Raw genomic sequence first — 15,871 nt, 5'->3', positions numbered from 1 at the left:
TTTCGAATTATCGATACACTCAATATTTGAGGCTGATCGAGAATTGGTAAAAATGAGAAATACATAATAGGAAAATTTATAATTCATTATTATTGCAGAAAGAAGAAGAATTTATAAATTTTCCTATTATGTATTTCTCATTTTTACCAATTCTCGATCAGTCTCGTATATTGAGAGTATCGATATTTTAATTTATTTATATTTTCCCAATTATTATTATTTTTCTATTGTGTATTTCTCATTTTTACCAATTTTCTTTCAAACTCGAATATTGAGAATATCGATATTTTAATTTCTTTTTATTTTTCCAATTAATAATATTTTTCTATTATATATCTCTCATTTTTATCAATTCTTGTTTAGTCTCGAATATCGAGAGTATCGATATTTCGAACCCGATCACTGCTTGTATCACTAGTTCTCAATTGAATTTCGAACAGTGATGCCATTTATAGCGTGAATATTGTGCAAAATCGAAATATTTTTTATTGTTTTTATTGCAAAAAAACAGAAAAATAGATAACGCGCCATATATATTCGTAAATTGGAATTAAAAACACGAATTTTAAGACATTTCCCGTGAAAATTGGTGCACGTTTTCGGAAAAGCCGCTCTCCTAAACCTTTACCCTTAATGTAAATGTCCGCATGTTTAAATTTAAGATGCGTAATGAAATTGGAAGATACATTTTCAAAACCACGAATTCTTTTGCCACAGGTTACACATTTACCAATGGTTATTTGTTTTTTGCCGTCATTTACCTGATAAAAGAAGCAATGTTTGTAAAAAGTTGGAAGTTTTTGTGGCTACGAACAAATAACACAAATCAAGGAACTACTTACACTCACGTCTTTTACTGAACCAGTACATATGTACATAAATAAATCAAAACAATACAAACTTTTTCGAAATCAACGTAGAAGTTTGGCTGGAAAATTGTCTTATTCAAGTATGCGGCTTCTATACAAGCTTTCTTCACAGGCGGACCATCTTCAAATACTTTACGCTTCGAAGTTTTCTTAGGGGGGTATAAGTAACATCCTTAAAAATGTCGTCACTTGAGAAGTCATCACCACTAAACAGTTCCTCATCCATTGTGCCTGCATATGTCCAATTCATAGTATACTGTTTTTATAATTCTTAAAAAAATACTCACACTTAATTAAGAATGTCAACAGTCGATGATAAAATGTCTTTAAACAATCAAACAAGACTTAATACAAAATGCGTTTCCTCAACAAAACAAAAAACAAAACAATAAAAAAAGCACTCGCAAGCACATGTGTATAAATAAGCAATATCCATTGGCGAACATATGTTTACTACTAATAAACAAACAACAGTAGACAGGCACGTAGCCAGGGGGGGGAGGGGGGAGGGCTGAAGCCCCCCCCGAAATAAGGAAATTTTTTAAATAAATCGCTAAAAAAAAAGATTTATCACTGACTGAATCTTTTGAAACTCTTATACACAACTCAGCTCAAACCTATAACAGTCGTACGCAACTACACTAGACGGTGACTGAAAACTTATCAAAAGTCATACTTAAGCGTTGTACAGATCTCCATCTTGATATGGCGAAGTTGGTTGGACAGGGATATGACGGAGCAGCAAACATGTCAGGGCATTTAAGTGGAGTGCAAACCAGGATAAGACAACTGTATCCAAAAACACGATATGTTCATTGCGCTAGTCACCGATTGAACCTTGCGCTTTCTAATACTATGTCATTACCTTCAATACGGAACTGCCTTGGTATTGTCAATGAAATAGGAAATTTATTTAGAAACCATTCAAATGCAAACACAACTTTCCAGGACGTTATACAGAAGCACGCACCAGAAAGCAAAAAAAGACGACTTGTTCGCCTTTGTGAAACAAGGTTTATCGAAAGGCATGAAAGCATTATAAGCTTTGTGGAGCTTTTCAAATTCATTGTACTAAGTTTGGAAATAATTTCGAGTAAGACATGGTCCATTTCGTCTAAAGCATCAGCCTTCTTAGCAGCGGTAGAGAAAAGCGATTTTTTGCTTAGTCTATTCGTCTGTGAGCAATTGTTCAGCTTAACGCTGCCACTGTCTGTGCAACTCCAAGAAAAATCTATGGATTTTGTATCAGCAATGAACCGAGCCAAAGAATTAATAAGAACTCTGCACCAGATAAGAGAAACAGCGGATGGTTTTTTCAACGAAATTTTCCAAACAGCATCACAAATGTCTAAAGATCTTTTTGACATAGATCTTGTAGTGCCTAGAGTGACTTCGCGTCAAACTACTCGTGCTAATCCACCTTTCACAACCCCTGAAAGCCACTTCAGAGTTACAATATTTATTCCATGCGTTGATGCTCTGATTCAAAACATGACAGAACGTTTATTAGTGAATGAGGATATACTCTCGTCATTTCAAATTCTACTCCCATGTTTTGCTGCAATTGATAATGCCGAAGAATTAAAAAATTTAACTATTTACTTCGAGGAGCAAATATCAATGACAGCATTAAAATCAGAGTATCGATTGTGGTGTGCCAGCTTATCAACAATAGGTCCAACCATAGAAGTGTTGAAATTACTGCAACATTGCGATGCAACGTATTTTAAAAATATTCACTACCTGCTTACAATTTTACCAACTCTTCCAGTGACGACTTCCTTCGAAAGAACTTCTTCAACCTTAAAAAGAATAAAAACTTTACCACGCAGTGTGATGGGCAATGAGCGGCTGAGTGCACTTAGATCCAGATGAAGTAATTAATGATATGGCAAGCAAGAAGAAAAGAAAAATATTACTTATTTAAGTTACAACTACCAAATAATTTAAGTAATATGTATATGAATTTATATTGTTTTTTTTTAATAAACAGAAAATTTAAAGTTTATATATGTTTTTACTTCAGCCCCCCCCGAAATGAAAAGCTGGCTACGGGCCTGACAGTAGAATTGCTAAATATTATTAATATTGCTTACGCTCATAATATAAAATATAATAACACATGAAATAATTTAATAAATTATTATTTTTTAATTAATGCAATATTAATTGCCATTTAATCGCTTTAATCCAAATCAATCAAAATTTTTAATCAAACTAAATTTTTGATTAAAATTTTTTAATCTGTAAAATAATTTTTAAAACTAAATTAATTCCCTTTAATCATGATTAAATTTTGATTAAATTTAATTTCAATCATTAATTAAAAAGGAAATAGCATTTAATCGTAATTTAATCAGTTAATCAAGTTATCAAATTATTAATGATTAAGATTATTAATCGATTATTAACAGCTCTGTTCGACACATTGATTTTGAAGTTCGGCCATTGGTTGTCCGTGGCAACGGAGTTTTTGTATGAAACAATGGGTGTATATATGTATGTATGTATTTACACATAAAGTTGTCTGTAGACAAATTTTCAAACATTATGCGAATGATTCTTTCAAATTTGCTTACGTGCACACAAAATTACACACATATGTGTGTGGATATGTGAACATTATGCGTATGGTTTTATAAAATCTTTTTATGTATGTACATACTTATGTGAATTTGTGCGATAGCATGGTCTTATAAAATGTTATCAAAACCTGTAATGCCCAAAGCAAACAAATACATATATAAATATACAACTTATCAATCCTATATTAATTAAACATTTAGGTAATAATACAAATATGGCTTTATTATACATTTCAACAAATTTATCGGAATTCATCATTAAATAGGTTAAATTGCATATACACCCAACTCTTTTTTTACTCGGTTTCTTTTTACACGGATTTTAAGTTACACGGTTGAGAAACAATTTTTAATCTACTACGGTTTTTAAGTCACGTCTTGTAATTATGTTTGTTTTTACCACACTGAGCACCATTGCTGAAATGAACATAAGTATAAAGTAGTAACTGGAAAATCCCCTTATTCGATACCTCTTACCAACACATTTTGTTCGCGTGATATTTCCAGCGATGATACCGACTTTAGTCCAGCGACGAATAATTATGTAGCAATGTAAATATGTTTTCTTTATTTCTATTTTAATTTTTCTGTTCTTAGTTCTGGATTAACAGATTTATTTTGTTTTTTGCTTAATCAATCAATTTTTCACCTGAACGAATTATGTATTTTAAGTTTTCATGCTCAATAAAATGTCATATGAACAACCAATTTGTATATACATAAGTGATCTGAAATTTTATAGTTTTCCCCCCTTTTTCTATAGGAAACGCCTCCTTTTTTACACGGTTTTTTTACACGGAGTTCTGAGGAACGTATCTACCGTGTAAAAAAGAGTTGGGTGTACATACATATGTACATACATATGTATATTCTTATGTGCTTTGATATCAAATATATGGAGAATATCTATAAATGATATCCATAGTCGTTTACGCATTGTAAATATGCGAATCTGTAAGCATACATTTCTAACCATTGAAATTAACATTATTTTTCTCATTTAAGGGGGGAGCCTGCTTTAGAGGCTTAAAAAATCGATTTCTTTGAGGATTATTTTGGGAAGGAAAGAAATAATTAATTAAAGCGAAATTTGTAGCGTTTATAGTTATACATTTAAATATCATCCAGAAATTGTTTGATATTCTGCCCCATGCATCTCGCTTGTGCATTTGTTGGACGGCGGGCAGGATGCAGGACGCAATTTCTATCGGAAACAAAAAATTCAAAGATATTCGTAGTTTTTAATAATTTATCTTCTAGCTAACCTAACGAAATTAAAAAAAAGTGTAAAACTTTACAAATTTTTTAAAAATTTAAAAAAATTGGTTTTTGACCAAAAAAATTTTACTTTATGTTGTTTAAAAATATGTTCAAACTTGACTTTTCTTAGCTTTTTTTTAGTTTAAATAGAAGATAATTTAATGCCAAAGATAATAAATTTCGCCCCAATTTTCGCTTCGACAATATTTCGAATCTAGAACTTTGGGGGCTTATTCTTAGATAATTTTTAAAGAGATTTAAGCCAAAAAAAATCGATTTTTTGAAGCTTCTAAAGCATGCTCAATTCTACTATTTTCGACCCCCTCATGTTAAATTTTAGTTGAACAGTTTATTTCAGACTGAAGGCTATATTCGAATATACACATAAGTATATATAAGAGAACCTGTTGCTCGCAGGCAACGGGATTTTACAGTTACGAATATTGCATTGCATATAATACATAAATGTCTTGAGTATTTCTAACACTCTTTCTCAACGCAATATGGGCATATCCCTGAAACTGTCTACTAACCAAAATATTTGAACTTAATCCAACCTAATTTTTTTTTTTAATGGAGCATTAGAATAGATATCCAATTTTATAAATTTATAAAAAACATTATTTCGATAATGATTAATACAAAAATTATTACCAAATCCTACCCTACCTCAGGTCTTTTCAGGTGTTATACAAGAAAGTGAAATTTTTTACGTGTTCATCATTGCTTTGGTATTAACATAGATGGTCCAATCGAAAGCCATATTGTTATTCACTCGATTCTCCTTAAAATTTGTAAAAAAAAATTTCGCTTACTTTTCTTTTCTTTTTTATATGAATCATCTATAATTTTAATTTAAATAAATATCCTGCTTTTAAGAAAAAACAATTTTCATTCTACAATTAAAAACCAAAAAATTACAGCATATTCATTTCTGTGGCGTGCGTAACGATTTGAGTTCTCACAAAAATTACAATAGAAACCTTTTGCAATTTTTATTCTGTTTTCTTATCACTTCGCTTCTTTAATCTATTCTTCGCCTACTATTCTTAGCCTACTATAATCGTACCGGTTAGCGATTATTTTTTTAAACGGTAAATTTCACGTTGTCTTGCCTTTGGCTTCGTTTGAATCATTTGCAATTATCTTTCAGTGTCACTTTAAATTATCGGCCCTATGGTACCCCAGAAAATTGTTTGTTTACAGTATAATATTTAATAACAACAGTTGAAAAAATGAAAGCCGGTGCAGAGCGTATTCGAAAATATCGCAAAAAATACAATCCAGTGAAAACTTAACACAAATAGAACGTTTAAAAAACGCGAAAAGAATGAAAATTTATAGAAAAAATCTTAAAGAAAAACTTAAAAATGATGATTCATTATCAAAAAAGTAAAGGCTGACCACCGAAACCGTATGCAAATTTATAGAAAGAAAATAAAGGAACAAAAACAACAAGAGCAACCAATAATATCGTTGGATGGTGCATATAAGTGCAAAAACACCCTTTACAAGGCCTTAAAAAAAGTGGAATTAGCGTTACCAAAAGACTTTAACAAAAAAAGGAAATTCTTAGAATGATTACAGAAAAATACTTGAAAGAGGAAGAAGAAGCTCAAACAAAAAATACGGTTGACGAAAATGTTAAAATGATTTATGAGTTTTACACTAATGATGACATCACTACGGAAACTGCGGGAAGAAAGTCCACACTTATGTCAAAATCAAATAACCTTCCAATATCTAAAAGATTCATGGTTATGACAATTCGAGAAACATATGAATTGTTTAAAACAACGTTTCCTGGAACAAATATTTCACGTACTAAATTTCATAACAACTGACTAAAACACGTGGAATTGTCTAGTAAGCTTCCACATAACATCTGTGTTTGCCAGTACCACGCCAATTTTTCATTTTTATTGGAAGCTATGTTTGGCATTTTTCGTATGTTCCCATCTAACTTCGGCAATTTTTTAAGAAAAGTGTGTTGTGACGAAACCAATGAAGTTTGTATGAGGAATGAATGCAACAAGTGCATTAAAGACATTACAGACGCTTTCGTCCCTTTGATTTACATTAATCAACTCGAAGAGCTTACTGAATGGAAGCATTGGAGAATCGTTGATAAACCCATCATCATTAGTTATACGAAAGGACCAATAACTGATTTGATTAATGAATTGGAATCTCAGTTACCTTCTTTTAAACTGCATACTTACGTTAAAAGGACTCAACAAAAATCATTTCAAGACCGAAAATATCTATTAAACAAGATGAAGCTGTTCTGCAAGTCGATTTTGCGGAAAACTATAGGCTCCTCAATTAAAATGAAATTCAGTCTGCACATTTTAGTTACTCCCAAGTTACCATTTTTAATTGTGTTGCCTGGTTGCATAATTGCACAAGATCATTTGCTATTACGAGCGATCAACTGTCACACATAAATATGATGTTTATTGCTTTCTCCAGTTAATTGTAAAGAAACTTAAAGAACAAAACGCTATTTCGAAGTTATTTATATTTTCTGATGGCTGTACAAGTCAATTTAAAAACAAGTTCATTTTGAGTATTATACCGTTTTCTAAAGAAAAATTAGATTTGACCAACTTTGAGTGGAATTTTTTTGCAACTGCTCACGGAAAGGGTGCAGTAAACAGCTCAGCTCAGAACATTGTTCTTAATATCGCCCATGATTTTTTTAAATTGGCAAAAAATAATATAAATGGTATTTCTATTTTATATGTAAGCAGTACATATATAAAAAATAAAACTGCATTTCTTTCGGAGAGATGGACTAACGTTAAGAGCATTCCCGGAATAAAAAGCAACCATTATTATACCCTGAACAGGGTATATTAAGTTTGTCACGATGTTTGTAACACCCAGAAGGGAGCATCGGAGACCCTATAAAGTATATATATAAATGATCAGTATGTTGAGCTGAGTCGATTTAGCCATGTCCGTCTGTCTGTCCGTCTGTCTGTCCGTCCGTCTGTCTGTCTGTATATATACGAACTAGTCCCTCAGTTTTTAAGATATCCTTTTTGAAATTTTGCAAACGTCATTTTCTCTTCAAGAAGCTGCTCATTTGTCGGAACGGCCGATATCGGACCACTATAACATATAGCTGCCATATAAACTGAACGATCGGAATCAAGTTCTTGTATGGAAAACTTTCACATTTGACAAGATATATTCACGAAATTTGGTATAGATTATTTTCTAGGGCAACAATTTAATCTCCGAAGAAATTGTTCAGATCGGTTAACTATAGCATATAGCTGCCATACAAACTGAACGATCGGAATCAAGTTCTTGTATGGAAAACTTTGACATTTGACAATGTATCTTCACCAAATTTGGTATAAATTATTTTCTAGGGCAACAATTTAATCTCCGAAGAAATTGTTCAGATCGGTTAACTATAGCATATAGCTGCCATACAAACTGAACGATCGGAATCAAGTTCTTGTATGGAAAACTTTGACATTTGACAATGTATCTTCACCAAATTTGGTATAGATTATTTTCTAGGGCAACAATTTAATCTCCGAAGAAATTGTTCAGATCGGTTAACTATAGCATATAGCTGTCATACAAACTGAACAGATAGTTACTAACAGAAATGCATCTGTGAAGGGTATTTAGCTTCGGTGCAACCGAAGTTAACGTTTTTTCTTGTTTTTCATTTCTTCTCGAAACAGCACTAACGACAGATTCAGCAAAACTTAAAATTCATTTATAAACATATATACATTAATAAACTAATTTATAAACATAAAATATGAATTAAATAACTTATTAAAAAAGAGTATAAATTTTTTTATTAAAATAAATACAATTGTTTTTATTTATCTACTACTGGAAAAAATGTAGCGTGCGTAACGTTGGGTTCACGGCCATTGATAAAAAACTACAAAATTTTTTGGCTGCAAGTAAGTTATTTTAGAATTCTCTTATATTCATCTTTCTTTAAGGTATTTCATTTGGTGTGCTTTATTATACAAAATTTGCTAAAAATTACGAATACATAACTCAACCTTCAAAGCTACTTCCATTTTTTGTAGCGTGCGTAACAATATTTTGAGATCAAATTTTTCGCAGCTTAAACCTGTTACAAAAAATATTTTGATGACATTCGAAAGTACACTCAAATCCCACTAAACACTGTGTATAACTTGAAGTTATGTCTTTTGAAAGACCAAAAAATTTTTATATTTCAATCCGAAAACGCGTACGAATGTGGCGTTCGTAACGCAGGATTTGCCCATATGTCATTAGACAATTAAAAGTTAACATTTTCATTTTAATATATTGTTACGAATTTACTGCTTGCTAGTTTACTTTGTTAGGTTCGTATCTCTGGATTGACAAATAAAATCAACACTGTTTAATTTAATTCAACAACTCTTTATTTCACAACTCGTCTACACTATAACAGTTTACTCTTAGCACTGATTGATTACGTTGGCGCTGCCACGGCTTATATAGCCACGCACTTCTCGCTGATGCCGACGTGTCCTTCTAGAATATCGCGTCTGGAAATTACCAGAACATACGGCTATACGGCGCCAGACGCAAGCAGACAGTCGCGGCGCCAGACTCAGCAATTGTTTAACTAGACGAGCAGACAGTGTGGCGCCAGATGTCTACAACAAGACAAATGCTATTCCATATACCTACAGCTATTGTTCATAATCAGGGATGCATATAGTAATACAAATACAACTTAATACTACTTTTTGTAACACTGCCCTCCACTAAAGCCTAATCGTCCCGATTAGGCACAAATCCTCTTGAACCAAATGGGGCAAGCCTCTCCAAATGTACTACTTTCATTTTACATCGTGCTTTCCCATTTCTTTGTATGCGGTATACCACGTCATTAAGTCGTTTCATCACCATATAGGGTCCTTCCCAGGCTGTCTGCAATTTCGGGGACAAGCCTTTCTTTCGAAGTGGATTGTACAACAGGACCAGATCACCTTCTTCAAAACCTTTTGAATTTGCCGCTTGATCGAACCGGTCCTTCCTCTTATTGCTCATCAGATGCGTATGCTGTCTTCCCATTAGATGCAATTCATTCATTTCTTCCTTTAAGGCAGAACAATAATCTCCATCATTTCTTACAGCTGTAGGATTCGTTCCAAACTTAAGATCAGCAGGGAGTCGCAGATCAGATCCGAAAATAATCTTTGCTGGCGTGTAACCAGTTGTCTCGTGCTTCGCTGAACGATACGCCAGCAGGAACATCTGGATGCACTTGTCCCAATTCCGTTGATCTTTATCGACGATTTTCCGCAGATGTTCTTCGAGCGTTCGATTGAATCTCTCTACCATCCCATCTGATTGTGGGTGTAACGCTGTTGTCCGTGTCTTGTGGATGCCCAATAATGTACAGACTTCTTGGAAAATGGAAGATTCGAAATTCCTGCCTTGATCTGAGTGTAATTCGACGGGCACTCCGAACCTTGTTATCCAATTTTCTACAAACGCTTCGGCTACTGTCTTCGCTTCCTGGTTTGGTAAGGCATATACTTCTGGCCATTTACTGAAATAGTCCATGACAACCAGTAGATATTTGTTTCCGGCCGTACTGGTTGGGAACGGACCTGCAATATCCATTGCGACTCGTTCAAATGGTGATCCCACGTTGTACTGTTGTAGCCTACCGCGACTTTTGGCTTTAGGACCTTTAGCTGCCATGCACTCTACGCAATTACTTATCCATTCTGCTATGGAATCTCGACAACCGATCCAGTAGAACCGTTGTTTAATCTTCTCTATAGTTTTTGTTATTCCAAGGTGCCCTCCACTAGGTCCATTGTGATATTCTTTCAATACTTTTGGGATCATGGACTTCGGTACTATGATCAGCAGACGAGAATGTTTGCCATCTTCGCTTTCCCAGGTACGATGAAGGTATCCATTAACGAGGTTTATGCTGTTCCATTGGGCCCAATATGCTTTTGCAGTTGGACTCTCGCTACTTATTTGTTCCTTTGGTGGTCGTACCCCATTTTCTTTGGCCATTACCAGCTTTGCAAGATCAGGGTCCTCCAGCTGATTGATTCTGATGCGGTGAGGAGTCCAATCATCTTCAGGTTCTATATTCAGTAATCGCACGTCGATTATACCTTCTTTTCCTTCTGATTTGGAGCAATGTTTACATTCCAGTGGACAAGGGCGACGTGATAATGCATCCGCATTTTTGTGGTGAATCCCCTTTCGATGTTCCGTTTCGAAGTCGTAATTCTGTAATCTTTCGATCCATCGTGCAATTTGGCCTTCCGGATTCTTAAACTGTAATAACCATTTTAATGCTGCATGATCAGTCCTCAGCAAGAATCGTTGTCCATACAAATACTTGTGGAAATGTTTTACACATTCCACCACAGCTAGTAGTTCTTTTCGCGTCACACAGTAGTTTTTCTCTGGTTTCCCGAGCACTCTGCTGTAATACCCAATTACTCTTTCTTGTCCGTCGATGAGCTGAGACAGGACACCTCCAATTCCATAAGCGCTCGGCGCATCGGCGCCGTACAAAGTAGTTCCTTAAGCTGCTCAAACGCTTTTTCTTGTTCCAACTGCCATACAAACGGGCGATTCTTCTTTGTTAAATCATGTAAACTTCTAGCCACGTTCGCAAATCCAGGTACGAAACGGCGGTAATACGTGCATAAGCCGAGGAAGCTGCGGAGTTCATGAATGTTGGTGGGTCGAGGCCAATCTTTCACTGCTTTTATTTTTCCTTCCTCGGTGTGAATTCCCTCAGTTGACACTTTATGTCCGAGATATGTGACCTGCTTCTTCCATAATGAACACTTTTTGGGATTCAAGCGTAATCCGGCTGATGCTATTCGCTGAAAGACTTCCTCTAGATTTTTCAGATGATCATCAAAACTTTTTCCCATGATGATAATGTCATCAAGATACACCAAACATGTCTTCCAGTTGAGTCCTTTTAACACATGTTCCATCAGTCGCTCGAACGTTGCAGGCGCATTACATAACCCAAATGGCATCACAGAGAATTCCCATAACCCGTCGCCCATACTGAAAGCGGTCTTTTCACGGTCACATTCATCAATCTCGACTTGCCAATATCCACTTTGTAGATCTAATGTAGAAAACCATTTCGCTCCAGACAAGGTGTCTAATGTATCGTCGATTCTTGGTAGAGGATAACTGTCTTTCTTTGTGACATCATTCAACTTCCTATAATCTACGCAGAAACGGGTGCTACCATCTTTCTTTTTAACTAAGACGATAGGTGAGCTCCATGGACTTATTGAAGGTTCGATTACACCGTTTTTGTGCATGTCTTCAATAATTTTGTTAGCATCCTCACGTTTTGCTAGTGGAACCCTACGCGGAGCTTGTCGGATTGGTTTAGCGTCTCCAGTATTTATGCGATGTTTGACAATGCCGGTTCTTCCTGTGTTTCCTTCGTTTGCAAATATGGATGCGTATTTTTCTAATAGTTTTTCTGCTTTTAATTTTTCATTTCCATGCAGTTCGTTCAGTAAATTATTTAAGAATGTAGGACTTATCTGCTGTGGCTCAATAGTAGGCTTTTGTTCTGACCGTTCGCATCGTGCTATTGCACTTATATTCTGGCACTGTCCAATTACTGCTCCTTTCTTCAGACTTATAGGCGTGTTGAATTCATTCACTACTCTGACCGGAATGGTGGCGTCTTCTCTAGTTTTCACAAGCGTTCTTCCTACCAATATGGGTGTATCTATTTTTGTTGGTTCCACAATCCACAACTCTTCAGTCCCACCTCCTCCATTCACTTTAGCCCATACAATCGCCTCAGATTTTGGTGGAATACTCTGATTATCATCAACAATCACCCTCTTACTTTCAACGTTGGTCACATATCCGGTGTTTATAGGCATCTCCATGTTCTGGCAAAACAGCATTTGCTTGTTTAAATCCAAAGTAACCCCGTGATCAATCATGAAATCTACTCCCATTATAATTTCATCCGTGATTTCTGCTACGATGAAGGTGTGATTAACTTCCAGGGTACCAATCATCACTTCGCAAAACACTTTTCCCGCGACAGCTGCTTCCTCTCCGGTGGCCGTTCGAAGCTTGCAACCGACTAATGGTTCAACCGTTCCTGTTACCACATCCGGTCGGATAATTGAATGTGTGGCACCAGTATCCAAAGTAAGCGTTGACAGTCGTCCATTTACGATACCGTTGATAGTAAGATTGTTGTCATGGCGACCTATTTGTGATATCGAGATGGTGGGGCAAATAGTTGTGGGAACCAGCTCACGCCCCTTTGAACCGTTTTAGTTTAACGACTTGTGAGATGTGGATGCTCCGTCCTCGTTATCTGTTGGTTGTTTCCGTTTTGATGGGTTTACTTTTATATTGCAATTTCGGGCAAAGTGACCCGCTTTTCCACAGTTGAAACATCTGCCTGTTGTATTTACTCGCGGTGCAGCAATTGTCTTCAGAGTCTTCAATATTTCCTCCATCAGCGCCGGTTGTTCCATTTCAACCCTTTGTACTTTGGGTGCTGGTTTACTTAGTAGGGAAGCTGTTTCCTGTGTGAGGGCGTGCGAAACCGTTTCAGCAAACGTTCTTTTTGGCATTGCATATGTGGCGCGTTTGGTGTCCACATCACGAATTCCATTTATGAAACATTGAATTTTTACCCTCTCAATGTAATCCACAGGTGCATCTGCATTTGCCAAATGAGCCAGTCGTTCTATTTCAGTTGCGAACTCTTGCAATGACTCGTTCATCTTCTGACCCCTATTTTGCAGTTCGATCTGGTATATTTGTTTCCGGTGCTCACTACCATAACGTCTTTCTATCGCACTCATCAATGCCTCATAGTTGTCCCGTTCACAGTCTGGAGTGCCTTCAATCTTTGATTATTTGTTGATGGTGCAGGGCCATGTAGTTGCAGTTCTCGCACACGATTACTTAATTGCAGAACTTCTGATTTTAAATTTTCTTCGCCATTTTTTAAAGTGCTTAATTCGTCTTCAAATTTTGAAAATTTCTCTTGCACTTGTTTTTGTAGTTGTGTAGTATTTTCCGTAATCTGTTGTGTAAGGCGAGACTCTAACTGTGATGTATTTTCAGCTATTTGCGTCATTTGCTGTGCCAAACGATTTTCTGTTTGCACTACATTTTCTGTTATTTGTGATATATTTTCAGCTATTTGCTGTGCCAGACGATTTTCTGTTTGCACTGCATTTTCTGCTATTTGTGATGTATTTTCAGCTATTATTTGCTTAATAGCCACTAACAGCATGTTCGTGTCTGCGCTTGATGATGTTCGTTGTTCTTCTACTTTTTCTTCTACCTTTGTAGAAGTTTCTGGCCCATTAAATTCGAACTCGTCCACATTAATTCCATCCGCTTCCATTGCTTCACGTAATCGTGCCTGCAGATCCGCCTTTTGCCCGCTTAATTGCTGAATTCTCAATTCTCCGAATTTAACCATCTTGAATTTGGATTATTTGACAATCCCACTTCTGACACCAATTGTTACGAATTTACTGCTTGCTAGTTTACTTTGTTAGGTTCGTATCTCTGGATTGACAAATAAAATCAACACTGTTTAATTTAATTCAACAACTCTTTATTTCACAACTCGTCTACACTATAACAGTTTACTCTTAGCACTGATTGATTACGTTGGCGCTGCCACGGCTTATATAGCCACGCACTTCTCGCTGATGCCGACGTGTCCTTCTAGAATATCGCGTCTGGAAATTACCAGAACATACGGCTATACGGCGCCAGACGCAAGCAGACAGTCGCGGCGCCAGACTCAGCAATTGTTTAACTAGACGAGCAGACAGTGTGGCGCCAGATGTCTACAACAAGACAAATGCTATTCCATATACCTACAGCTATTGTTCATAATCAGGGATGCATATAGTAATACAAATACAACTTAATACTACTTTTTGTAACAATATGTACTTATACCCTTCAATATACAATCTGCTAATATAGTACATTTCTTATGCTTAATTTTACAAACGTTCTTGGTCAAGATACTTATCAGATATCATATTTTCAGTTGATACTTACTTTATTTCAATTACATTGTCCTTGACCATTTGCCTGACATGTTAATACAAAATATATATGTATGTATGCATATTAGGGTGTGCCATTCTGAGGCAACCTTTTTTTTCAACTGAAAAACAGGCTGAAAACTTTCGCAAATGTGTAAAAAAAGTCACTCAAAAGATGAGCTCCTAATATTAATATTAAGAGGTGCCTATTTCAAATTTTCTGTTTTCCATATAAATTACATAGAAAAAAATCATTTTTTTTTTGTGGTGGTTATTGTGCGGAGGTTTTATATTATATGATGACTGCCAGTAGGGATGGTAAACTCGATCCCGATTCTACTCGATAATCGAGTTTTCTCGTAAAATAATCAATTTTTCGAATGTCAAGAATCGATTCTTAATCGACTTCGACTACTGGAGATCGATTCCGATTCCAGATTGACCAGCGGCATTTCACACATACATATGTAGTTACCGATTCATTACTCTTTACACTGTCATCTTGCCAGGAGTTGGTCAAACGCGCCACTTAAGTACTCCCGTCCGTTGTCGCTTCTCAGACGCTTTATTTTTTTCAGTCTGCTTCTCAAGGAATGCCTTTTTGCCAGACCACGACTCGAATGGTGTCATGTCCTTCAAAGCAGATGTTTCCGAACGGTTTCTTAAGTATGCAGCCGTGTTAATAGTTTCTGTCCAGAAGCCCTAATCCAGACCAGCATGTAGAATCATACTGCGTGCCATCTCAACCAAAGTTCTGTTCGTGGGGTCAGCTACACCATTTTGTGTGTGTGGTACAGTAAGCTGTCTTTTAATACCATTGCTTGCCAGGAGTTGGTCAAACGCGCCCCTCAAACGCATAAAATACATACATATATATGTATGTATTTATTTTTGCGTATTATATGGACTGCGCAGCCCAATTTCAAAGTGCACACACATGTTGCTTTTTCCAATTCATTCGGATTTCCAATGCTATAAAAACAATTGAAGTAATTATTTGCAAATTATATCATAAAATTCACTTACTTACTTACCTTCTTGTTGTACGAGCCTCCTTTACGATGGTACGAGCACGAATGACATGCGTCTTTCA

The 15,871-nt window shown here is 35.7% G+C and overlaps 2 protein-coding genes across 9 annotated transcripts in view; one reads left to right on the top strand and one right to left on the bottom strand.

Annotated features, from left to right (window-relative positions):
* Window positions 1-15,871, bottom strand: part of LOC125777122 (uncharacterized) — a 358,233-nt gene that overhangs the window by 60,177 nt on the left and 282,185 nt on the right. For 2 of the 4 annotated variants that reach the window (XR_007422124.1, XR_007422126.1), the window contains one exon: window positions 9,609-9,714. The exons of the other annotated variants lie outside the window; for them this stretch is intronic. The gene's annotated coding sequence lies outside the window, so the exon portion shown is untranslated. Of the gene's footprint in view, window positions 1-9,608; window positions 9,715-15,871 lie in introns of those variants that run through there. 4 annotated transcript variants of the gene reach the window in all.
* The window catches only part of LOC105225662 (glycerol-3-phosphate dehydrogenase, mitochondrial), a 63,069-nt gene that overhangs the window by 11,371 nt on the left and 35,827 nt on the right, over window positions 1-15,871 (top strand). The window lies entirely within an intron of this gene.

The sequence above is a fragment of the Bactrocera dorsalis genome, chromosome 3 (genome assembly GCF_023373825.1).
Source record: "Bactrocera dorsalis isolate Fly_Bdor chromosome 3, ASM2337382v1, whole genome shotgun sequence".
NCBI classification, from domain to species: domain Eukaryota; kingdom Metazoa; phylum Arthropoda; class Insecta; order Diptera; family Tephritidae; genus Bactrocera; species Bactrocera dorsalis.
The sequence above is the reverse complement of the archived record's forward strand: the minus strand, read 5'-3'. Positions and strand labels throughout refer to the sequence as shown.